Source organism: Lepidochelys kempii, chromosome 6, assembly GCF_965140285.1.
Source record: "Lepidochelys kempii isolate rLepKem1 chromosome 6, rLepKem1.hap1, whole genome shotgun sequence".
Lineage (NCBI taxonomy): Eukaryota > Metazoa > Chordata > Testudines > Cheloniidae > Lepidochelys > Lepidochelys kempii.
In genome coordinates this window covers 51,491,664-51,516,377 of record NC_136385.1, presented here as the reverse complement: position 1 = coordinate 51,516,377, position 24,714 = coordinate 51,491,664, and the positions used below count along the sequence as shown (strand labels likewise).

The 24,714-nt window shown below is 41.7% G+C and overlaps 1 protein-coding gene across 4 annotated transcripts in view; it reads left to right on the top strand.

Moving 5' to 3' along the window:
* Positions 1–24,714, top strand: part of SHANK2 (SH3 and multiple ankyrin repeat domains 2) — a 613,170-nt gene that overhangs the window by 55,927 nt on the left and 532,529 nt on the right. The gene's annotated exons all lie outside the window — the stretch shown is intronic.

Here is a 24,714-nt window from a genome sequence, read left to right as displayed (position 1 = left end):
CAGGCTAACTCTAAAAGAAAAAAAGTTTTAATATATCTTCAAATATACTTCTCCTTTTTCCACCACCACCTTTTAAAGTATACATTACAGAGTACAAGAGTAAACTAACATTAAACTTTCCTACTAGCTGGGCTTAAGGGCTATCCACTATTTGGAAATGACTGAAATTTTTTAACTAATTAGTCTTTTTTCTGAGTTAATCGTACACTGATTGTACACTGCTGAAGTTGAGGTTAGTAAAGAATTTGAGTGGCTTCTGTATTTGATTATGATTGATCATTTACGCCCCAGTCTTGCAACGTCTGTATGGGTGGACCACTGCGCCAGTGTAGAGCCCCCACTGACTTTACACATGAAAGTTCCCTGGATCCCCTTTTCCTATACATATTCCATCCTCCTCGATATCTTCTGTTCAGCCTGCCTTCCCAGCCTGCCCATTTACTTTTCTTCTTTGTGTCTCTTTTCCATGTTCCTCTTTCCTATGTTTGTCTTTGTTCCCCTCTCGTTTCTATACACATTTGTCTTTCTTCTCTAAATGAGAACATATTTTAAAACAGTTAAGGGATCTTTGCAGCTATGCCTCCCATGCCTACCTATGACTATTTCATCTGTTATATATTATAAATATATTTATTTCACGGACTCATAGTGCAGCCATCACAGAACGAACTTACTTCAATTTTAACTCAGAAATCAAAAAAGTAAGAACAAAACTAGACGACAATTTAAATTAGATTTAATTTGGACAGTCAGAGGAACCGAGTCCTATAGGATAGGACTTTTACTGAGAATTCCCTGATAATGCTGCTCTCATGTTGCTGGAGCCTGTGCCAGTTAATGCCACTTGGGAACTCAGCGTCATGATAAAGGCCCCACAACACTGGAGGAACATCTGCCATGTTCTCAAACATAGTTTAGCATTAGACAGATGCTGGAGCGGGCACAGTATGATGTGTAATGTGACACTAAATGATTTAAAATTTGGAGGAAAGGTTGGAGACTCACAGAAAGAGGAGAAACAGAGCATAGAAGACAGTACCTCAAAAGCCTGCTAAGTGGGAAATTCTGTTTAGCTAGGCTTTTAATTAGTAAGAACTAATGGGTACATGTAAACTTTTCCAAATGCAGTGTCTAAAATATGGTACTGACAATAATTAAAAATCTTTAAAATAAACCCCATTTATACATACAATAAGATGACAGTTCTTTTCTTTTCTTTTCTTTTCTTTTCTTTTCTTTTCTTTTCTTTTCTTAGTTTTAAAGGACTTTTGCAGTGTTACGGACTTTTATAATTTTTAGATAATTACGTCAACCTTTAACTCTTAACATTTTTAATTGTGTGGACTACTCACATTAGGACAAATTCTGCCTTAATTGCCTTGCACAGCATGTAGGCACTGCTTCTGCTCCTATTGAAGACAACGGTAAAATTGTGCACTTTGACAATCAGGGCCCCAGATACTAGGGTGATGAGTGCTTCAGAAAAGCTGACAGACAAGTTAAAGCATGCAACATCATTTCATGATATATTTGAGAGCAGAATTTGGTCTGTTGGACTCTAATGCTAATTTCTCTGTGTTTCTAAATGAAGTTTTCCTGTACAGTATCTATGAGGTGCTATCTACCACAACAGATCCCTCTTTCAACGTTCTTTGTTCTAACTCTCTTCCGTCTCATTTTCTTGAACCTGGATACATTTAGTATATAATATATTTCTTGTTTGCATTGTGCTGCTCACAGCTCTTTCTAGAGGATCATTTGAGAGAGTGGATATATTGCTATAGCCCTATTTCTGGTATGTTGTTGTTGGCACTGTAGGCTGACAACTGGTAGGATTTAGAATTATTCTTTGAAAAATGTTTTTGTAGTACTCATTACTCATTTATAGGTGTATTGGTTGATTGCATTGGTGCCTACACACTGCAGTTTTGGTGCCTATAAATACACAAGATAGATATGACTGCAAATTAGTAGAGGTGGTAATAATACAAAAACATTTTTACAAATTTGTTTACATTTTAAAATTAATTCTCTTTGGCAAATTTCGTGCCTTTCTCATATTTATTTCTGTGAATATGTGAATCATTAAATTTGGCTGGCAAAAATGTTCATGGAAAGTGAATTTCTAAATTGTGTATACAAGCTCTAGGAAAGATGACTTAGTGTGACAGTGATGTGGCCACTAGTATGTGATATGTTTTACATGCACAATTTATCACAAGCCTAAAATAATTTACTGTATCAAATGGATACTACCTCCACCTATATGGTGTATATATATCTTCAAATATGCAATGGATTTGAAAACCTCATGATGGGTGAGCAGAAATAATCAGCCTGATTCCAAACATAATGAGAAAAATAAGCAATATTTCATTATGAATTCAGATTCATTATTAATTATTTGTTCAGCTGTGCTAAATATTCTGGGGGGAATGGAAAGACTTCAGCAGTGTATGGCTGAGCCATCAAGCCTGAGGCACAAAGTACAGGGGTTGCTCTGAAGGTAATTTGGATGGTATATAAGCAGCAAAAATAGACAGAAGCACAGTTTGAAGTTTACTGGATGTAATGGTGTAAGGCTTTTGCTTACTTTCTAATTCTGGGGTGCCTTTTCTCATTCCTCTCCATTCACATTCATAGCACTCATGATCACTGCAAATGGGAAAAGCAGACAGTCAAAAATGAGAATGCCGTGCTGCTTTATAATGAGAAGCAATGGAGAGGTACAGGTACGTGTGGTATAGGCTATAAATCTTCTCCTTAAGTGCTGTGTTGCTCTAAGCTTTGAATAGCTAGAGGAATTAGAGTCCATGATCTGATGCTTTGCATCTTTTACGTGGCATTGTGTTCTGGATCATTGGGCTAGTCATAATTTACTTTTGGGTAAACATAGCTGGGTGTATTTAATACAATATAACTTTATTTTGTACAGGGTATTTCACATGAATTATGGAATCGCTGTGATAAGTTTCCTTTTGACTACAATAGGTGCAGGATCAGGCTTTCTATATCAATATTCTTTATGGAGTCAAATAATACAAAGACAATGATAAATGAAAAATCATTTGCAGAAGGAGGCACAGGTAAGGGAGGAAAGCTATGTTTTTCACATTAGTTTTGAAAATTGATGGCAAGTCAATGAGGAGTTAGAAGGAGACTGTTGCAGATGTTGGGGGCTGCAGAGGAAGAAGGTTTGCACACTGACATTGGTCCATATGTGGGAAGGGGCAAGTAAGAGGATGTCACTAAAGAAGCAGAGGAAGGAGGTAGAAAAAACAGCTTAAAATCAGTGGCAGTGCCAGAACAGGCCTCTGGTCTTTAAGATAGGCTGGAGCAAGTCCACCTAAGGTTTTAAAAACCAGGAGCAAAATTCTTTGCTAGGGAAACTTCACTGGCTCCATTGGAGTTACACTAAAACTGTCTTCTGCCCTGAATATGGTGGCAGTGGATTTATTTCAGGATGGGAGTGATGAAGTTGCTCTTTGTGGTTGTGTGAGAAGACAGGCTACAAGATTCTGGGCGGGCTGGAGTCTGGAGTGGTGGGACCTGAGTGTGAGGGAAGCACAGAATCTTCAAATGCGGTAGTGGGGGTGAATAGGTGACAATTTGAGGTAGTGTTTTCAGTTTAGGTTGTGTGACAGACCCAGAGCAGTTGGGTGCAGGAGTCTGGTAGCAGGCAAATATACTGGCCACTGGATGAATAGTTTTCTGTTCACTGACTGACCAGAGCAGGGGCTGCCCTACAGCAATCAGGAACCTGCTAGAACGAACTAAGACAGGCAAGCTAATTAAGACACCTGTAGCCAATTAAGAACTTAGTAGAATCAATTATGGCAGGCAGGCTAATCAGGACACCTGTTTTAAAAAGAACCTCCCATCAGTTAGTGGGGGGCGTGCAAGGAGCAGGGAGTGAGAAGGCATGCTGCTGGAGGACTGAGGAGTACAAGTGTTCTCAGACTTCAGGAGGAAGGCCCTGCGGTGAGGATAAACAAGGTGCTGGGGGGAGGCCATGGGAAAGTAGCCCAGGGAGTTGTAGCTGTCACACAGCTGATACAGGAGACATTGTGGACAGCTGCTATCCACAGGGCCCTGTGCTGGAACATGGTGTAGAGGGTGGGCCCGTGTTCCCCCCCATTCCCCCGACTCCCTGTCTGACACAGGAGGAGTTGACCTGGTCTGTGAGACACAAGAGGGGAAGGTCTAATTTGGACAGGGATCTGGCCCGTCCCTGACCCACTAGGTGGGACAAGAGATTGTTCTCTGTTCCCCCAATGCTGGCCAGTGATGAGGTTAGCTGTGTGAATGGCAGGTTTGAGCCTGTAGCAAAAGCGGCCAAACTGAAGGCTGCCGTGAATTTCTGAGGTGAGCAAATCCGCCAGAAAGCGCAGGACCTACCAAGGCAGAGGAGGAACTTTGTCACAGTTGTTTCGGGTTTTTTTTTTTTTTTTTAGTTGAAGAGGGAGAACTGAACAACTGTATTCTACTTTTATTGAATATTACAGAAGAAGTGAAAAATTCCTTTCAGATCACTTTTAGTTAAGGCATCTTGAGGTTTTGGCTTAATGTGTTATTTTAGTCTCTGGCTTTGACTAAGCCCTGGTCTACACTAGGACTTTAGGTCGAATTTAGCAGCATTAAATCGAAGTAAACCTGCACCCGTCCACACGATGAAGCCCTTTATTTCGACTTAGAGGACTCTTAAAATCGATTTCCTTACTCCACCCCTGACAAGTGGATTAGCGCTTAAATCGGCCTTGCCGGGTCGAATTTGGGGTACTGTGGACACAATTTGACGGTATTGGCCTCCAAAAACTATCCTAGAGTGCTCCATTGTGACCACTCTGGACAGCACTCTCAACTCAGATGCACTGGCCAGGTAGACAGGAAAAGAACCGCGAACTTTTGAATCTCATTTCCTGTTTGGCCAGCGTGGCAAGCTGCAGGTGACCATGCAGAGCTCATCAGCAGAGGTGACCATGATGGAGTCCCAGAATCGCAAAAGAGCTCCAGCATGGACTGAACGGGAGGTACGGGATCTGATCGCTGTATGGGGAGAGGAATCCGTGCTATTAGAACTCAGTTCCAGTTTTCGAAATGCCAAAACCTTTGTCAAAATCTCCCAGGGCATGAAGGACAGAGGCCATAACAATGACCCAAAGCAGTGCCGTGTGAAACTTAAGGAGCTGAGGCAAGCCTACCAGAGAGGCGAATGGCTGCGCCGGGTCAGAGCCCCAACCATGCCACTTCTATGATGAGCTGCATGCCATTTTAGGGGGTTCAGCCACCACTACCCCAGCCGTGTTGTTTGACTCCTTCAATGGAGATGGAGGCAACACGGAAGCAGGTTTTGGGGATGAAGAAGATGATGATGATGATGAGGTTGTAGAGAGCTCACAGCAAGCAAGCGGAGAAACCGGTTTTCCCGACAGCCAGGAACTGTTTCTCACCCTGGACCTGGAGCCAGTACCCCCCGAACCCACCCAAGGCTGCTTCCTGGACCCGGCAGGTGGAGAAGGGACCTCCGGTGAGTGTACCTTTTAAAATACTATACATGGTTTAAAAGCAAGCATGTGAAAGGATTAATTTGCCCTGGCATTCGCGGCTCTCCTGGATGTACTCCCAAAAGCCTTTGCAAAAGTCCATGGTAGGACACTTTATCACTCCAGGGCAGTAACACGTACTCGGGAATCATTGTACAACAAAACATTGAAGTGTATGTTTGCTGGCGTTCAAACAACATCCGTTCTTTATCTCTCTGTGTTATCCTCAGGAGAGTGAGATATCATTCATGGTCACCTGGTTGAAATAGGGTGCTTTTCTTCAGGGGACACTCAGAGGAGCCCATTCCTGTTTACCTGTGGCTGAACAGAAATGTTCCCCGCTGTTAGCCACGGGGAGGGGGGAGGTTGAAGGGGTAGCCACGTGGGGGGGAGGCAAAATGCAACCTTGTAACGAAAGCATGTGTGCTATGTATGTAATGTTAACAGCAAGGTTTACCCTGAAAGAGTGTAGCCATTGTTTTATAAAATGTGTCTTTTTAAATACTGCTGTCCCTTTTTTTTTCTCCACCAGCTGCCTGTGTTTCAATGATCACAGGATCTGCTCCTTCCCAGAGGCTAGTGAAGATTAGAAAAAAAAAAAAAAACGCACTCGTGATGAAATGAGCTCTCTGAGCTCATGCTGTCCTCCCACACTGACAGAGCACAGATGAATGCGTGGAGGCAAATAATGTCAGAGTGCAGGAAAGCACAAAATGACCAGGAGGAGAGGTGGCGGGCTGAAGAGAGTAAGTGGCGGGCTGAAGACAGGGCTGAAGCTCAAATGTGGCGGCAGCGTGATGAGAGGAGGCAGGATTCAATGCTGAGGCTGCTGAAGGACCAAACCAGTATGCTCCAGTGTATGGTTGAGCTGCAGCAAAGGCAGCTGGAGCACAGACTGCCACTACAGCCCCTGTGTAACCAACCGCCCTCCTCTCCAAGTTCCATAGCCTCCACACCCAGACGCCCAAGAACGCGGTGGGGGGGCCACCGGCCAACCAGCCACTCCGCCACAGAGGATTGCCCAAAAAAAAGAAGGCTGGCATTCAATAAATTTTAAAGTTGTAAACTTTTAAAGTGCTGTGTGGCATTTTCCTTCCCTCCTCCACCACCCCTCCTGGGCTACGTTGGTAGTCATCCCCCTATTTGTGTGAGGAATGAATAAAGAATGCATGAATGTGAAGCAACAATAACTTTATTGCCTCTGCAAGCGGTGATTAAAGGGAGGAGGGGAGGGTGGTTAGCTTGCAGGGAAGTAGAGTGAACCAAGGGGCGGGGGGTTTCATCAAGGAGAAACAAAGAGAACTTTCACACCGTAGCCTGGCCAGTCATGAAACTGGTTTTCAAAGCTTCTCTGATGCATACCGCTCCCTCCTGTGCTCTTCTAACCGCCCTGGTGTCCGGCTGTGCGTAACCAGCAGCCAGGCGATTTGCCTCAACCTCCCACCCTGCCATAAACGTCTCCCCCTTACTCTCACAGATATTGTGGAGCACACAGCAAGCAGTAATAACAATGGGAATATTGGTTTCGCTGAGGTCTAAGCGAGTCAGTAAACTGCGCCAGCGTGCCTTTAAACGTCCAAATGCACATTCTACCACCATTCAGCACTTGCTCAGTCTGTAGCTGAACAGCTCCTGACTACTGTCCAGGCTGCCTGTGTACGGCTTCATGAGCCATGGCATTAAGGGGTAGGCTGGGTCCCCAAGGATAACTATAGGCATTTCAACATCCCCAACAGCTATTTTCTGGTCTGGGAATAAAGTCCCTTCCTGCAGCTTTTGAAACAGAGCAGAGTTCCTGAAGATGCGAGCATCATGTACCTTTCCCAGCCATCCTACGTTGATGTTGGTGAAACGTCCCTTGTGATCCACCAGAGCTTGCAGCACTATTGAAAAGTACCCCTTGCGGTTTATGTACTTGCCGGCTTGGTGCTCCGGTGCCAAGATAGGGATATAGGTTCTGTCTATGGCCCCACCACAGTTAGGGAATCCCATTGCAGCAAAGCCATCCACTATGACCTGCACATTTCCCAGGGTCACTACCCTTGATATCAGCAGATCTTTGATTGCGTGGGCTACTTGCATCACAGCAGCTCCAAGAGTAGATTTGCCCACTCCAAATTGATTCCCAACTGACCGGTAGCTGTTTGGCGTTGCAAGCTTCCACAGGGCTATCGCCACTCGCTTCTCAACTGTGAGGGCTGCTCTCATCTTGGTATTCATGCGCTTCAGGGCAGGGGAAAGCAAGTCACAAAGTTCCATGAAAGTGCCCCTATGCATGCGAAAGTTTCGCAGCCACTGGGAATCGTCCCAGACCCGCAACACTATGCGGTCCCACCAGTCTGTGCTTGTTTCCCGAGCCAAGAATCGGCGTTCCACAGCATGAACCCGCCCCATTAGCACCATGATGCATGCATTGGCAGGGCCCAGGCTTTCAGAGAAATCTGTGTCCATGTCCTGACCACTCACGTGACCGCGCTGACGTCGCCTCCTCGCCCGGTATCGCTTTGCCAGGTTCTGGTGCTGCATATACTGCTGGATAATGTGTGTGGTGTTTAATGTGCTCCTAATTGCCAAAGTGAGCTGAGCGGCCTCCATGCTTGCCTTGGTATGGCGTCCGCACAGAAAAAAGGCGCGGAACGATTGTCTGCTGTTGCTCTGACAGAGGGAGGGGCGACTGACGACATGGCTTACAGGGTTGGCTTCAGGGAGCTAAAATCAACAAAGGGGGTGGCTTTACATCAAGGAGTATTTCAGGCGGGACTTCACTGAGGGTTCCAATAAGAAATGGTGCACCTAAGTTATTGTTCTTATTGGAACAATGAGGTTAGTCTGGCCTCTGATTGATACATGGCTAGATTTACCTTGCTGCACCTTCTCTGTGAGTGACTGCAGTGTGACCTAGAGGAATGAGTCCCCTAGACGGGGGAGAGGGGGAAGCAAATGAGTACAAAACAAATCTGGTCTATTTCTTGTTTTGATCCACTCCATCTATCTTTTACATCTTTTGCTGGCCGCAGACAGTGCAGAAGGACTGCATGCCATCCACATCTTATGGCTGCCCGGCAGAAGATGATGCAATAGGACTGCTAGCAATCCTTATCGCCTGCCTGCTCACCATAAGACGGTTCAATAGGACTGACTGCAGGACTAAAGAGAATGACCTGGTCGAGTCACTCCAAATTTAGTCCCTGCGCCCATGTCTGCCCAGGCGCTCCTGGCCGACGTGGCCAGGAGCACCTCGGACATGACGAGGACAGCTACAAGTGTACTGTACCATCTGCTGCCACAAGGCAATGGGTTGCTGCTACTGTGTAGCAATGCAGTACCACGTCTGCCAGCATCCAGGAGACATAGGGTGAGGGTTACCTGAGCGGGCTCCATGCTTGCCGTGGTATGGCGTCTGCACAGGTAACTCAGGAAAAAAGGCGCGAAACGATTGTCTGCCCTTGCTTTCACGGAGGGAGGGAGGGAGGGAACGGGGGCCTGACGATATGTATCCAGAACCACCTGCGACAATGTTTTAGCCCCATCAGGCATTGGGATCTCAACCCAGAATTCCAATGGGCAGCGGAGACTGCGGGAACTGTGGGATAGCTACCCACAGTGCAACACTCCGGAAGTCGACACTAGCCTCGGTACTGTGGAAGCACTCCGCCAAGTTAATGCACTTAATGCACTTAGAGCATTTTCTGTGGGGACACAGACACTCGAATATATAAAACCGATTTCTAAAAAACCGACTTCTATAAATTCGACCTGATTTCGTAGTGTAGACATACCCGAGATTCTGTCTTTATTTCCCCATAGCACTTACTGTGTAAAAAAATATACCCAGTGTAAAATAAGGATATTTGATCTATAATGAATCATAGGTATGTGTAAAACTTCTATCAGTGCATGAAATACACTTTTAGATAATAAAAATAATTCTTAATACCACTAATGTTCCTTTACGTAGTCATACTGCACTTCTTTTTCACCTTCCATTACTGAAAGTGGTTCATAGATTGTGTTAGAAAATTCCCTGATATACATTTTACTCCTGTGTATTCCAGTTTCTTAGGCTAAATTATACAAGTGTCACACCCTCCGTTCCTCCTGTGCCCATGTTCAGACATTTTTCTGTTCATCTAAAAATTTAAACTTTGTGGGAGTGCATGAGGGCTTTATTACATCATTAAGATGAAATACCATACCAACCGCACATAATAAAGACTACATTTGCATTATGTTATTGTGATCCTAAAAAAGGATCTCTGTGATAGAAGGCAAGAGGTCTCTGGTATCTAGCAGTGAATTTCAGTTGGTCTGACCAGTTCAGTGTATCCCAAGTCACTATTTTTATAATGTGTGTAAAAGGTGTCATATAATATGTCATTAAAAACTAATAACTCACTGATCATTAATATTCTGGTGTGATGTATGTACTGTGAACCCTCAAAGGATTATATAGAGGTGATGGAATTATACTATAATGTGTTTAAACCAGGCATGTCAAGGGGGAGTTGATAAACAGGTTTTCTCCAAAAAAAAAAAAAAAAAAAAAAAGAGGCCAACACCTCAAACCAGGAGTGGCCAAATTCAGTGGGCTATTCATTTGTATCGGAGGTTGCAGAAAGTGGTCATTTGCAGTGTAAAAATCACCCATGGGGAGAAGACCGCATGGAGTCTACACCAGACAGCATGGTTCCACACCAAGCAGGAAAAAGGAACTCTATCTGGGGATACATTTAAGAACAATACATTTCAAAGGTTTACTGGTTTATATAGCAGGGGTAGTGAAACCCTAAGTTATCTTACACCTCAGGAGACATGGAAAACCAGTATGACTCTATGGGAAATCTGGCTAAGAGCCAGGCAATCTTTACTGGAAAAGGAAAATTGGTGAGGAAACTACCTTGAAGAAAGACAGTAGTTTATTAAGTTAGGTCTTAGCCATTAGAAAGTGTATTTTTACTTCTGTTTGTTTGTAACCCTCTAATCTCTGGGCTTGTCTACACTTACAATGCTGCAGTGGCACAGCTGCACTGGTGGAGCTGTGCCGCTGTAGCGCTTAGTGAAGATGCTGCCTTCGCCAATAGGAGAGCTTCTCCCATTGACGTAGGCACTCCACCTCCCCAAGAGGCGGTAGCTATAGCAACGGGAGAAGATCTCCCATTGACATAGTGATATCTACACCAACAATTATACCAACGTAAGTTGGTAGTGTAGACCAAGCCTTTATCCCTTGAACCTGAACTTACATCTATTTTTTATTTAATAAACTTGTTTTACTATAAATCAGTTCAGTGCTGTGATTAAAATAAGATTGTTTGTCAAACCTCAGTTGAATTAATGAGCAGTATTGTATTGACTCTTTAAAGGAGCAAAAAACTTTACTTCTGTGAGTGTTCTAGGAGAGGGCTGGACACTGCGGGGAGATGGTGCTGGGGAAAATCATGGCTGAGGCAGTGGTGTTAGTGTCACTCTGCAAACAGTAACTGGGTGGTAGAAGCTAGGGTGTGACCTGCATGGTGGCAGTTGGTGTATGGGCCATGAGTCACAGCAGCACAGCATTTAAGGCACGCAGAGTTGCAGAGTAGATGGTGACACATCCCCGCACTGGTCTGGGTTGATCCCCAAAACTTCACAGGTTTCAGAGTAGCAGCCGTGTTAGTCTGTATTCGCAAAAAGAAAAGGAGGTGCCACAAGGAAAAAACAAATTTGTTAGTCTCTAAGGTGCCACAAGTACTCCTTTTCTTTTTGCAAAACTTCAGTCTTTCTTTCTGTCATATATATTAAAATAAACACTCATCCAGATATTCTAACCCTGATGGCAAACTTCTTCACCTTCAATGGTTCAGGATTTCATCTAGAGTGCAGAGCCATTAGGTAGCTCAGGCTTGTGTTGGTCAATCTGGAAGTTTTGAGAGCCAGGGAGAAGAATTACTGGGCCTATCTGTAACCAGAATCATCATTTGAACCAGGTTTATTCTCTACTACAAGAGATACTACAAAAGGGACAGAATCAGGTTAAAAATCGTAGGCTGGATTTGCACCTTCATGAAAGAAATCTGTCTAGGGGAAAGGAAATGCCATGTATTTCAGTGCACTGAATTTCCTCCTGATTGTTCTGTTATGTGGTGCCCGTCTCTGTGCTCCCCGTGCACTCTTAAAGAACCATGCCCTTCAAAAGCACAGTATCCATAGGCATCACTGCTTGGTCAGTGCATCTCTTCTTAATGCAGCTTACTCTTATGACAGCTGTTATAACAGAGGCTTCTGGGTGTAAGGTCCTGTATGATCAGCTATGTTCATCACTTACATATGATTTAGAAAGATCTCTGTAACTGTTATTAGGTTTGTGCTGGTAAAGGCTTATATTTGTAGTCCTGGAGTCTGATTTTGCTTAATTTGTGTGACCCGTTGTTAAGAATATTTTAGATTGTGATTCAATCAAGATTTTTCAAGGGTTTTTATATTCCCTTTGCATTCCTTGATTAGCCTGTTATAATTTCACTTGTTTGAATTTCCTAAGTGTTCTTTCATGAAATCACAAATGGTAATGAATTCACCTAATCAGGCTTTAAAGGGGTACCATCAACATGAAATCTAGTCAATTACAAATAAATACATGAGTAAAAAATATTTCTTGTCCTACACCTGTCCCTCAAGTTCTCCTGTCAGTCTCCTGTGTTGCTGAGTTATAAATACAAAAAATAAAAAGTCTAAATAGACCCATCACCCCAGAGCCTGCACCCCCAGACGGAGCCTTCACCACACACCAACCACCAGCCCAGAGCCCCCTCACACACCCTGAACCCCTCTGTCCCACCCCCCAGCCTAGAGCCCCCTCCTGCACTCCAACCCCTTATCTCTGACCCCACCATGGAGCCCTCACCCCCTCTGGACCCCAACCCCCTACCCCACCCCTGTGAAAATGGTGAGGGTGGGGGAGAGCGAGTCACAGAGGGAGGGGAATGTAGTGAGCAGCAGGACAGGGCCTTGGGGAAGGGGGGAGCAGGGGGTGTTGCCTTGGGGAAGGAGTGGGGCTAGGGTGTTTGGTTTTGTAGGATTAGAAAGTTGGCAACCCCAGTTCCGTAGAGATTCTGGGCTGCAGTGTAACCCGAGATGGGCTTCCTGGAGCTGTTGTAACTTACTTCAAGGATTTTTTGGCTCCTGGAGCAGCCCAAAATTAGGATGGCACATAAGCTACTATTGTCCCTGCCACTCCACTGGGCTATGTCTTACGTGCTACACCTCCTGGAGGCACAGCTATGAATCCAGCCCACTATGTTCAAGGGAAGCTGATATTTATTTCTGGTTGTGCCAACACCCCGTTGTGCGACTTCAGGTGAATTACTTCACCTCTCTGTTTGTCAGTTTCCCCATGTGTAAAATGGGGATGATTATATTTCTTTTCCTCTGAAAAGCACTGGGATCTCCAAATGTAAAGTTCTAAATAAAGAGCTAAGTATTGTTTTTATTGTTTGTTTAGCTCTTGTGTTATGTGATCGGCAGGGAAGAAAAATGACCCTCTTAAACCACATACCTTCTTTCATAGTTAAATTGCATTGAAACCTTTTGTCACATGCAAAATTTCAGCTTTTGTTTTCTGTTCGGTCACCTAAAACTTGACTATGTTGACAAAACCCTGGAAGCTTTATGGTAGGCTGACAGCAGTATAGGATAGAGTTACCTTTTTTTTGCCGTGTGCTACAATGGAGGAGGAATGGTTCAGAATAATCTAAATCCCTGAGCCAAAGCTATTATAACTCACTGAAAAGGTCTGGTGCTTTGATCTGATAGTTCTGCAGTTCTTGGGTTGGGCATGTTCGTGTGGTTTCTGTCTAATGCAGAGGAGAGAATTATCCTTGAAGGAATGCTAAGGAATATCATCGTGCAAGCTGGTCTGTTATTTATTTTTAATGTTAAATGCAAAACTATATCTGGCAGTTAAGCCAGTGAAGGCTTAAAGAGTTTGTTGCAAATCCTGCTTTGTTTGTAAATACTTGTATCATTTTATTTTATTTTCTAGGTCTCTATTTTGTCTGCATACCAGCTATATACATAAATCTCATTCACTACTTTTCTCTACTAAAAAGTGAACATTGCTTAGTCTGGTTATTGAAGATAGTAAGCAAATCTAGCTAGAGATATACTCTGTTAATTTCACCAGTGTTTTTGGACCTGCGTTGGAACTTGCCTGGCTGGGTAGCATTTAAAGATGGGAGTGTTATCTTTTTATGCCCTGAATCAAAATCCTGGAGATCTGGTTTCAATGGCCAGTGCTGCCACAGACTTCCTCGGTGACCTTGGGCAACTATTTAATCTTGTTGTGCCTTAGTCACCGTCTGTGAAATGGGGATAGTAATTCTGCCTCTTTCCCACCTTTGTCTGTCTTGTATATTTAGAGTGTAAACTCTTAGGGGCAGGGGCTGTCCCTTACTATGAGCTAGATTGTAATCTCACAATCTGCTTTAAGTAAGGGGCAGAGCAAATACTGAATTATGGCTCTAATTGCATGTCTACGCTACAAAAAAATAAATAAAATCCACAGCAGCGAGTCTCAGAGCCCAGGTCATCTGACTAGGGCTCGTGGGGCTCGTGCTATGGGGCTAAAAATAATAGTGTAGACATTCAGGCCTGGGCTAGAGCTGAGCTCTGAAACCCAACGAGGGAGAAGGGTATCAAAGCCAAAGCTCCAGTCCAATTCCAAACGACTATGCTGCTATTTTTGGCCTCACAGCGTGAGCCCGAGTCAGTTGTCCTAGGCTCTGAGACTTGCTGCTGCGTTGTTGTTTTTTTCCAGTGTAGATGTACCCAGAGCTACAATTTAGTTGTGGCTTTCCCCTTGCTTCACAGGGGGAAGTAAGCTCTGCCAGCCTTTTTTCATAGCACAGCTATTTTCCCCTCCATGCTGGTTCAGGAGTGCTCACCAATGTGTTGGGGGAACAGGGCTGGCTCCTCACTCTTGTCCACCTTACTATGTAGAAAGGGGATTAGTGACTCAGCAGTTTATGCACTGCCACCCATGATATCAACTTACTCCCCTGCATGAGCAATCTGGAAGGGTCATATTCTAGCCCTAGCCTTGTACATTGTGTAGACAATAGTCTTGATCTCAGTAGAGGCATCTAAGCATTACTACAATACACCTAATAATAATGATCCAAATTAACCCATATTTTGAGTGGTGCCGTGGTTGGGTTTGAAATTGGCATGAGAATTATCTTTCTCCACACATCTCTATTATTAACTAACATAGATGGGCCTGAGTGGAGGAGTTCTATACTTCAAAATTTGGATTGGTTGCAACTCAGAAAGAAAACAAAAAATTTCAAATTATCCAGTAAAGGAAATAGAGCCCTGGGTTTGGGACAGTCTACATGCAGGTTGCTGCAGATCTTGGAAGCCCTGGGGTTCCTGGTCATGAGGCAAACCCGGCAGGGTACCAAGGAGCAAAGTAGGAAAGCTGGCAAGAAACCAGGCAGGTTTCTGATGGAACTCTACCTGGATTTCAGAAAAACCTTATTAAAATTCATGTGTCTCTGAAAAAATAGGTTAGATTTCAATGAATCAGCAAATTTCAACAAAAAATATTTCATCTGAATTTTACTGGTCAGTTCCAGTTAATACATAAGATATCTGTAATCCTACAAAGCAAAAATAGAGTATCATTTTGAAGTTTCCTTTGTCCTAAATGGGAAAGTCTTGTTCGGACCAAAACATTGTAAATGATAAGAAATAACAATGTTTTTGGCTAAGCAGCAAATAAATAAAAGAAGAACCTAATCAAAAACACAAAGAAGTCAGTTCAGGTAAAACTTTAATATATAACAAGCCACAAATGATGGAATCATCTTACCCATATGCTGGAAAAAAAGAGAATCTTCTTGTGTTAAGTGCCTTGATCTAATCTATGTAACAAGGCAGAAACAGTATTTCTCTAATAAAATTTAATTACCTTTGTATTTGACATATCACAAAAAATGTTTTTCTTGTGGACGATGATGGGGGAAAAAAACAGATACACTAAGCACAAATAGTAAATTAGTAAGCAACTGAGCTATTCTGCACGCCAGGGAGCTGGACTCGAGGTCAATATCTTCAATAAGCTCTGTTTTTTTTCCTCTCCTGTTGTTAATCTTTTTTAATTCTCTTGTGTCCTTTGCCTTCCACATATTAAAGTCTTTTTGATATTTACGTAGCCAAGTGCAGACAGAGGCTGGAAGATAATATTGCTTTCCGAAAATGCTTACATTATGCAGGTAATGAAGGGAAAATGAACTTTTTCCAGAGAGAGAATTATACTTTGTCTATTACTATATAAATAAGAAGGGAAAAGGCACTTTTAAAATCAAAGTAGTGTATTACTTCAACTTCACTTACAGAGAACTGTGAATAGCTAACTATTCATACAGTAAGATTCTCCTTTTAAATAGCTGAGGAAAAAATCATATTGAGTTAATAAAACACAAACTCTTTTGTATGTTGATAGCTATGCACCTTTTAAGATCTTCAGTCCAGGGTTTTGTAGATAAACTATAAGCATCCATTGTCTTAGGGGTCTTTTCATGAACAAAATAAAACATTGGTAGCTGTATATAAATTGAGAAGTGTTATATTCTTTGTCTTTTTAAACTTTTGAAGAAGTTTTCTAAGGAGGTTGATTAAAACATCAAAATGTATTGAATAGAGAGGTGTATATTGTTTGAGTTGAAGGTTAATGCATTTGCAAATGTACTAAAGTCACTATATATATAATTAGATGCAGAAACATATGAAAAGTTTTGTGTTGTGGACATTAATTTCAGAAGTGCAATTTTTCTTTTGAAGCTAACATTATAGAAGGTAGATACTTTAGGAGGTCCGGGGGAAAAAAAAAACTATTACACTTTTATCTTTGGGTGTATGAATAATAGTTTTATTGGAATTCATGCAATCAATCAAAATGCAGTAATTTTCATATATCATCTAATTTGTTAACACTGTTACATTTCTAGAGCATAGCACAGAAACATGCCTAAGATCCTTGGAAGATATGATATAGACTCATTCAAAGGAATTTACTTATGAACATCTCTGTTTGTTTTGTTTGTTTATTGGCAAATGGAGGCTGAAAATCAGAGACCATAACTAAACTGCCATGGAAATGAACACAGACCTCGAATTACCACAGTGAAACCTGCTTTGAGTTAACCCAAGGGACCAGTCAAAGTTGATTGTGTAAAACAGGTGGCCTTTAACTAAAGGTCAAACAAAATGTGCTGGAAAGCATGTTTACTTAAAAGAAGGCACTTAAGACATAGGGTTTCCAGAGGGAGGTGGCCTTTAGTACAAGAGTCACTATAATTACTCTTTATGAATACTTAGTATAGTTTATCTAAAGATGAAGTTTGATTTAAAGAGAGAAATAGTATAAGCCAAAAGGAGCAAAATGTCATTTTTTTCACTACCTTGATTATATCACTCTCTATGCTGTATCTTTACATTGCCTCCATCTTGCCTTCAGCTTCACGTTCCACTGTCTTTAAGGCCTTGGATATCTCTGCTGCCATGTACAGATTTGATTTCATCTCCTCCTCCACCCTCTTTGCTCCTTTGCATGGAACAAGCCACTTGCCTCTGTATCCTTCTCCCAGACTTGTCTTTATACCTTTGTACATTGAATAGTCTCCCTCTCCTGGATTCTGATGCATGAAAACACAAAATTACACACTTAAGTTCAGTGCTGTTCAGAAGAACAATTAAGCATGTGCTTAACTGTGTAAACATGCTTAAAGTTAAGCACATGCTAAAATGCTCCCCTGAATTTTGAAACAAAATCAAACCAAACCAAACTCTGCACTGAGTAGAAATCTGTCTTCTGGTCACCAAATGGATTTTTTTTTAATTTGAATTTCTGGTCATCTTAGGGCATGTCTACACGTACAGTGCAGCTGAGGCACTGCAGCGTGTCTCGGGAAGACGCTCAATGCTAATGAGAGAGAGCATAAAAAAACCATGTCAGCATAAAAAAAACACCTCTGCAAGCGGCAGAAGCTGTGTTGACAGGAGAATCTTTCCTGCCAGCGTAGTGCTGTGCACACAAGCGCTTATGTTGGTGTAACTTATGTCATTCAGGAGGTGGTTTATTCACACCCCTGAACAACATTGTAGTGTAGTGTAGACATAGCCTTAGGCTGTAAGCTCCTTGTGACTATGAGCGCATTGATTTTCCTCTGTGTTCTTTACAGTGCCAAGCATACTGCTAGCATTCCATAAATAGTATCTGGAAGAAGTACTATAACTTGCAGGACCTAGGTTTATGGAGCCAGAAAGAATAACTAATCAGTCAAAAATTTAACTCACCTAGAAATCAAGGTACTTTAAAAATCATGAAAGCAAATCTATATCTCCTGACTACAGACTCCAAATACAGAATGGGAACGGGAAGCTAGTACCTAATCCTTATGGGCACAAAACTTTCACTGAAATCAATGGGGAATTTTGAATATACTAGGACTTCACGATTGGGCCAGTAGTTTGTACATATCTCTAGCCAGAATAGAGGGATAAGAAACTGAAAGAAACTTGATAGGAACCGGTCTACAGTAATTTTTTCTAGCTCTGCTATCTGTCTGGCCTATTGATTGATGTAGATTCTATAGCTATATTATAAGGATATTGTTGGTTATTAGATGTGATTGGTCACCATTCGTACTCTAGAGGTTTATAAAACAAAAAATAAAAAGTCTAAATGGACCCATCACCTATTATTTAGTAAACATAAAGATTCAGGGTAACATTTTCAAAAGCACTAAAGGGCATGTCTACACTACAGCTGGGAGGTGTGATTTCCATTGAAGGTAGGTAGACTCCTGTTTGCTCAACTCAAGGCAGCATGGCAGTGTGGACATTGCAGCATGGGCAGCATCTTGGGCTTGCCACCTATGCTCAGATCAAGGGGATTGGGAAGCTAGCTGTCGCCACCAATAGTGCTGCAACATCCATTTTTAGCATACTTTCTTGAGCTGAGCTAGCCTGAGTCTGTCTCTCCGTGCTGGGAATCACATCTCCCAGCTGCAGTGTAGACATACCCAAGTGACTTAGGAGCCCAGGTTCCATTTTAATAAAGCAGCTTAGGTCCTTCAAGTCTAATTGAAAATTAATGAGACGTAGGAGCCTAAGTGCTTAAGGCACCTTTGAAAATAGGTCTTAGGTACCTAAGTCACAGGCATTTTTTGAAAATTTACTTGAGCTTATGAAAACTGCTCAAAGCTTTATTCTAAAGTTAAAGTTTAGAATAGTGGATTCATTCTCTTTCTACAGTCCCATCTGACATGACCTTTATTGTTTAGACATAGTATTAAGAGTCCATATGTGGTACCATACATTTAACTGTTGTTTACTGTGGGTCCAATTCTCTAAGCTTTACTGATATAAGTAGTCCCTTTGGCTTCAGTGGGCTATTTGTTTGAGAGAACTATTAATGAGAGTAAGCCCTGGCTTCCGTTATTTACTTTTGATAAATAAACTGTATATTTTTTTCAAAGCTTTAGAACAATGAGTTGGGTACATGGCCACTTTTCAGAATCAATGGTCATGTTTTCCATTAAAGTATATCTATTCATTATCTTACATGTGCAACATACGGTAATTGTGAGTATAGCTAAGGGAGGGACTAGGGATATTACTACTGTAATTATTTATTATTTATTGATTACTGACAGTGAACTCATTGCTTTTCAAGCATAAAAACAACATGATTCCTCCTCTCTATCATATTCACTGTTACTATAAGTGAACATTAAAAGTTCTGTAACTGGATGTTTCAGAACCCAGCACTGCAAGGTACAGAGCTCCTCAGCTCCCATTGAAGACAAATGGAATGGAGGACATGCAGCACCTTGCTGGATCAGGTCATAATTTTGTTATCATCTAATGGGTGAGAATCATAAAGGAACCAGCCAAATACATAACAGTAACAGGTGAATAAATGGAGGTTCAAAATTCCCTTCATACTGTTCTTTTATATTTAAAACACAAAACAAAAACAAATGGTTGTTTTGTGGCCTAGGTAAAATAAGTTGGTTGCCCCAATCCAGTTTCTAGTGGACAAGTTTCCCCTATTGTCAGCTGTATTGATCATCACAGCAGAAAAGCTAAGGACTGAATGAGTCAGGAAAGTAAAGAATCTGTTCCCTCCAGGTGGGGCCTATTGATGGGGCAGTAGGAAGAGCATTCTGTTGCTCTTGTATTGTATCTGCTCTTGTATTGCTCTGTATTGTATCTGTTTGTCTGTAAAACATTTCTTGGAGCCTGTAGTGAGGAACTGGGCAAATATACATAGCCCATGTGTTGAAGCTTAATTAGATGTTTGTAAAGTGCTTTGTATTTTTACAGTGCCTCTCATCCATAGATCTCAAAGAATTATTATTATAGTGGAAGGTATTAGGTTATGTCCTCTCAAAGAAGAAGGTAAAGAAGGATTCTACTTGGTGTGGAAGGATGTTATTCCCTGTGCCTCAGCACACATCTCTCCTTTTAAAATATTTATTTAGATTGTTTGTTTAGTTATGTAACACAGGGCTAAAAAAGCATTAGCAGCCAATGAGAACAGTCAGCAGGTTAGAAGCAAAGAACGGAATGGACACTGGAGCAATAAATGCAGATTTGTGGGAGTTCGAATAGCAAACTATGACATAATACTTGTGGTTAAGTACATAAATACAAGTAGTTCTTGGTGAGCACAGAAAGCACTATTTTATAATAAATTAATAATAATGCCTAGCATTTGTAGTACTTTTCACTCATCAAGCAAGTATTATTCCCATTTTACAGGTTGGTGATATGACCTCCCAAGGTCATGCACCAGATCAATTGCAAAACTGACTATCTCAAGAAGCAGTCTTGTGAAGAAGCATATCAGCCTTCTCATAGCCTTGATACATAGAAGATTTTGTTCTTTTTTTCAGTAACTCAAAGACCAAAATTAACTTCAGTGGAAATTCCCTGTGCAAAATGCTTGCAGGATCAGGTCTTTAATATGACAAAGTGTAATGTCTTATACAAACCACAGTATGTCAACAAAATACTTAAGTAAAACCTTCTAAAATAGTCTGGCAAATTTCTGGATGTCTTAAAGAATGTGATATATGCCATCATGTGCCAGCAATGCCCCTCTGCCATGTACATTGACCAAACCAGACAGTCTCTACACAAAAGAATAAATGGACACAGATCTGACATCAGGAATCATAACATTCAAAAACCGGTAGGAGAACACTTCAACCTCTCTGGCCACTCAGTAAAAGACTTAAGGGTGGCAATTTTGCAACAGAAAAGCTTCAAAAACAGACTCCAATGAGAAACTGCTGAGCTTGAACTAATATGCAAACTAGATACCATTAACTTGGGTTTGAATAGAGACTGGGAGTGGCTGGGTCATTACACATATTGAATCTATTTCCCCATGTTAAGTATCCTCACACCTTCTTGTCAACTGTCTAAATGTGCCATCTTGATCATCACTACAAAAGTTTTTTTCTCCTGCTGATAATAGCTCATCTTAATTAATTAGCCTCTTACAGTTTGTATGGCAACTTCTACCTTCTCGGTATTGTGACAGGGTCGGGCAAGATGGCTCCAGGAGACTAACAGAAGGCAGATATATTAGCCCCAGGTTAAGTAGGTCCCTTTTCCCTGGCTAAGGTAATCAGAAACCTTCTGGACACAATTAAGACAGACAGGCTGATTAGAACACCTGCAGCCAGTCAGGAAGCTGCTAGAATCAATTAAGGCAGGCTAATCAGGGCACCTGGGTTTAAAAAGGAGCTCACTTCAGTTTGTGGTGCGTGTGTAAGGAGCTGGGAGCAAGAGGCTCTAGGAGCTGAAAGTGAGAATGCATATTGTTGGAGGACTGAGGAATACAAGCATTATCAGACACCAGGAGGAAGGTCCTATGGTGAGGATAAAGAAGGTGTTGGGAGGAGGCCGTGGGTAAGTAGCCCAGGGAGTTATAGCTGTCGCACAGCTGTTCCAGGAGGCGTTCTAGACAGCTGCATTCCACAGGGCCCTGGGCTGGAACCCAGAGTAGAGGGCAGGCCCGGGTTCCCCCCAAACCTCCCAACTCCTGGTCAGACAAAGGAGGAGTTGACCTGGACTGTGGGTTCACAAAAACGGCCAAACTGAGGGCTGCCATGAAGCTCCAAGGCGAGCAAATCTGCCAATAAGCGCAAGACCCACCAAGGTAGAGGAGGAACTTTGTCACAGTATGTATATATATATCTTCTTACTATATGTTTCATTTTATGCATCCGATGAAGTGAGCTGTAGCCCACAAAAGCTTATGCTCTAATAAATTTGTTAGTCTCTAAGGTGCCACAAGTACTCCTGTTCTTTTTGCGGACACAGACCAACACGGCTGCTACTCTGAAACCTGTCATTAAAGAATCTTGAAATGATTATTGCAAGTCATCAATAATGTTTAAGGTAGGAAGGCCGAAACTGAAGGACTTCAAATATTCCAGGCTGAAGCGTATCCTAGATAATATGAATAAAAATCACAAGATAAATAAACAGAGACAATTTTTGTATTGAGACTGCATGAGGGCACACAGCATTCACAAGTTGTTTTATGGTCATTGATTTTTATTTGGTTTTATCCTTATCTGAAGCTTTTTTATTAACTGTGATGTTTTAAGATTATTTCAATTGATTTTGAAAAGATGGGGTACAGTGAGTTTCACTGAGTGAAATGTTGAAAGTAGTACCCTGTGTTTCTAAGCAAAAAACACAAGATGTGCTGTTTATCAGAGTAGAGTTTCCCTAGCCTCAAAGGCAAAATGCCTCCTGGAAAAACTGCCATATTCCTAAAACCACCTCCAAACTTGGTTATACACTTAGGGCTTGTCTACACTTACAGTTTATAGTGCTCTAACTTGCTGGCTCAGGGGTGTGAAAAATCACCCCCCTGACTGCAGCAAGTCTGAGCTCTTTAAAGCGCTAGTGTAGACAGGCTCCGAGAGCTGGGAGCTAATCCCCTCGTGGGGACCACGACCACACTTGCACTTCAAAGCTCTGCTGTGGGAGTGTTCCCGTGACAGTAACTTTGAAGTTTCCAGTGTAGCCATGCCCTTAGTTTCACACTGCTTGTTTCTATGTAAACGCAAACTCATAATATAAATTGAAAAGCACAGATCATTTAAACTGTAGCTACAGAAAAATAATTCAAGAGGTGAAAAAAAGAGAAAAAAGCTATTAATCAGATTCTGCAAATGAATGAAATGTTGCAACATTCAGTGGCGTTTTAACAATTTGTATAGTGGGGGTCCTGAAAGCCATCTAACAAAATTGTAAACCCTGTATGTGATGGAAACCACTTCAAGCCAGGGAGTGCAGCCGCACCCCCAGCACCCCGCTAATATTTTAAATCTTTGCTAACAGTAGACTTTCTGTGAGAGGTTGACGTAAAGTAAACTTTGTGTGTGTGCAAAGAATGATTAAGAGGACTTTTCCAAAGACAATTGAGTTAATATTCTGCTATTTGGTAGTTGATTGTAAGTAAAATGTTATCAGGTGAGCTAACAGCGCTATAAATTAAAAGTGAGATATATTTCTAGGTTCCAAATAATAACCTTTGAAGGTTTCTTTTTTTAATTTTTTTTTGATTAACTGTGATGTTTTAAGGTGATTTAGTGTACGTCTGTCATAAATATAAAGGGAAGGCTAACCACCTTGAAATCCCTCCTGGCCAGAGGAAAAACCCTTTCACCTGTAAAGGGTTAAGAAGCTAAAGATAACCTTGCTGGCACCTGACCAAAATGACCAATGAAGAGACAAGATACTTTCAAAGCTGGAGGGGTGGGAGGGGACAAAGAGTTCTCTCTGTCTGTGTGTTGCTTTTGCCAGGACCAGAGCAGGAATGCAGGTCAGAACTCCTGTAAAGGGTTAATAAGCAATCTAGTTAGATATGTGTTAGATTCTGTTTTGTTTAAATGGCTGATAAAATAAGTTGTGCTGAATGGAATGTATATTCCTGTTTTTGTGTCTTTTTGTAACTTTTGTAAGTTAAGGTTTTGCCTAGAGGGATTCTCTGTTTTGAATCTGATTACCCTGTAAGGTATTTACCATCCTGATTTTACAGAGGTGATTCTTTTACTTTTTCTTCAATTAAAATTCTTCTTTTAAGAACCTGATTGCTTTTTCATTGTTCTTAAGATCCAAGGGTTTGGGTCTGTGTTCACCTATGCAGATTGGTGAGGATTTTTATCAAGCCTTCCCCAGGAAAGTGGGTGTAGGGCTTGGGGGGATTTTTGTGGGAAAGACGTTTCCAAATGGGCTCTTTCCCGGTTATATATGTTAGACACTTGGTGGTGGCAGCAATAAAGTCCAGGGACAAAAGGTAAAATAGTTTGTACCTTGGGGAAGTTTTAACTTAAGCTGGTAAAAATAAGCTTAGGGGCGTTTTTCATGCAGGTCCCCTCATCTGTACCCTAGAGTTCAGAGTGGGGAAGGAACCTTGACAATGTCTGTGTACAAATTTGACTTTTAACTTAACTCAGATCTTGGATTTGGCCGCTGTTATATTGGAACTTGGCCCCCTTTCCATACTTAGTTTTGGGAACTAGTTATGTTAATAACTGCCTTACGAAAATATTTTCTGTTTCTAAGTGGAGGTCCACTCTAACCTTCTTCAGCCTTATCTTCATAGGAAAAAAGTATATTCTTATTTTGAGGTACAAGGTAGTTCTATTAACTCTTTAGCAGGTCAAGGTAAAACTTAGACTTGCCCCACGTCTTTTAACTTGACCGCTGTCACCCATGAAGGCTACAAACTGCCTTGTTTTCACTAGGATTTTACCACATGCCAGTTACCATGTGTTATCTAACACAAGATAAGAACACACCTTTTTTTCTTGGTTTCGCTGCAGTCTTCTAAGCCTTTATCCAGGGTGCTTTATTGATTTCAGTGAAGGTGCTTTAAACCAGCTAGTTAAATCATGATTAAAATCACCAAGTGGAAAGCCTTGATTTAAATAATCAATTTAATAAACTTTTCTGTTTGCACTTCAGTTATTTTCTAAAGAAAGGGCCATTCTCATTGGCTGATATAACCATTAAAACATCACTAGCTTTGGTGCATCTTTTTGCTACCTATAAGGGTACACTATAACTATCTACATTTAAGCAAGCAATTATACAGCTC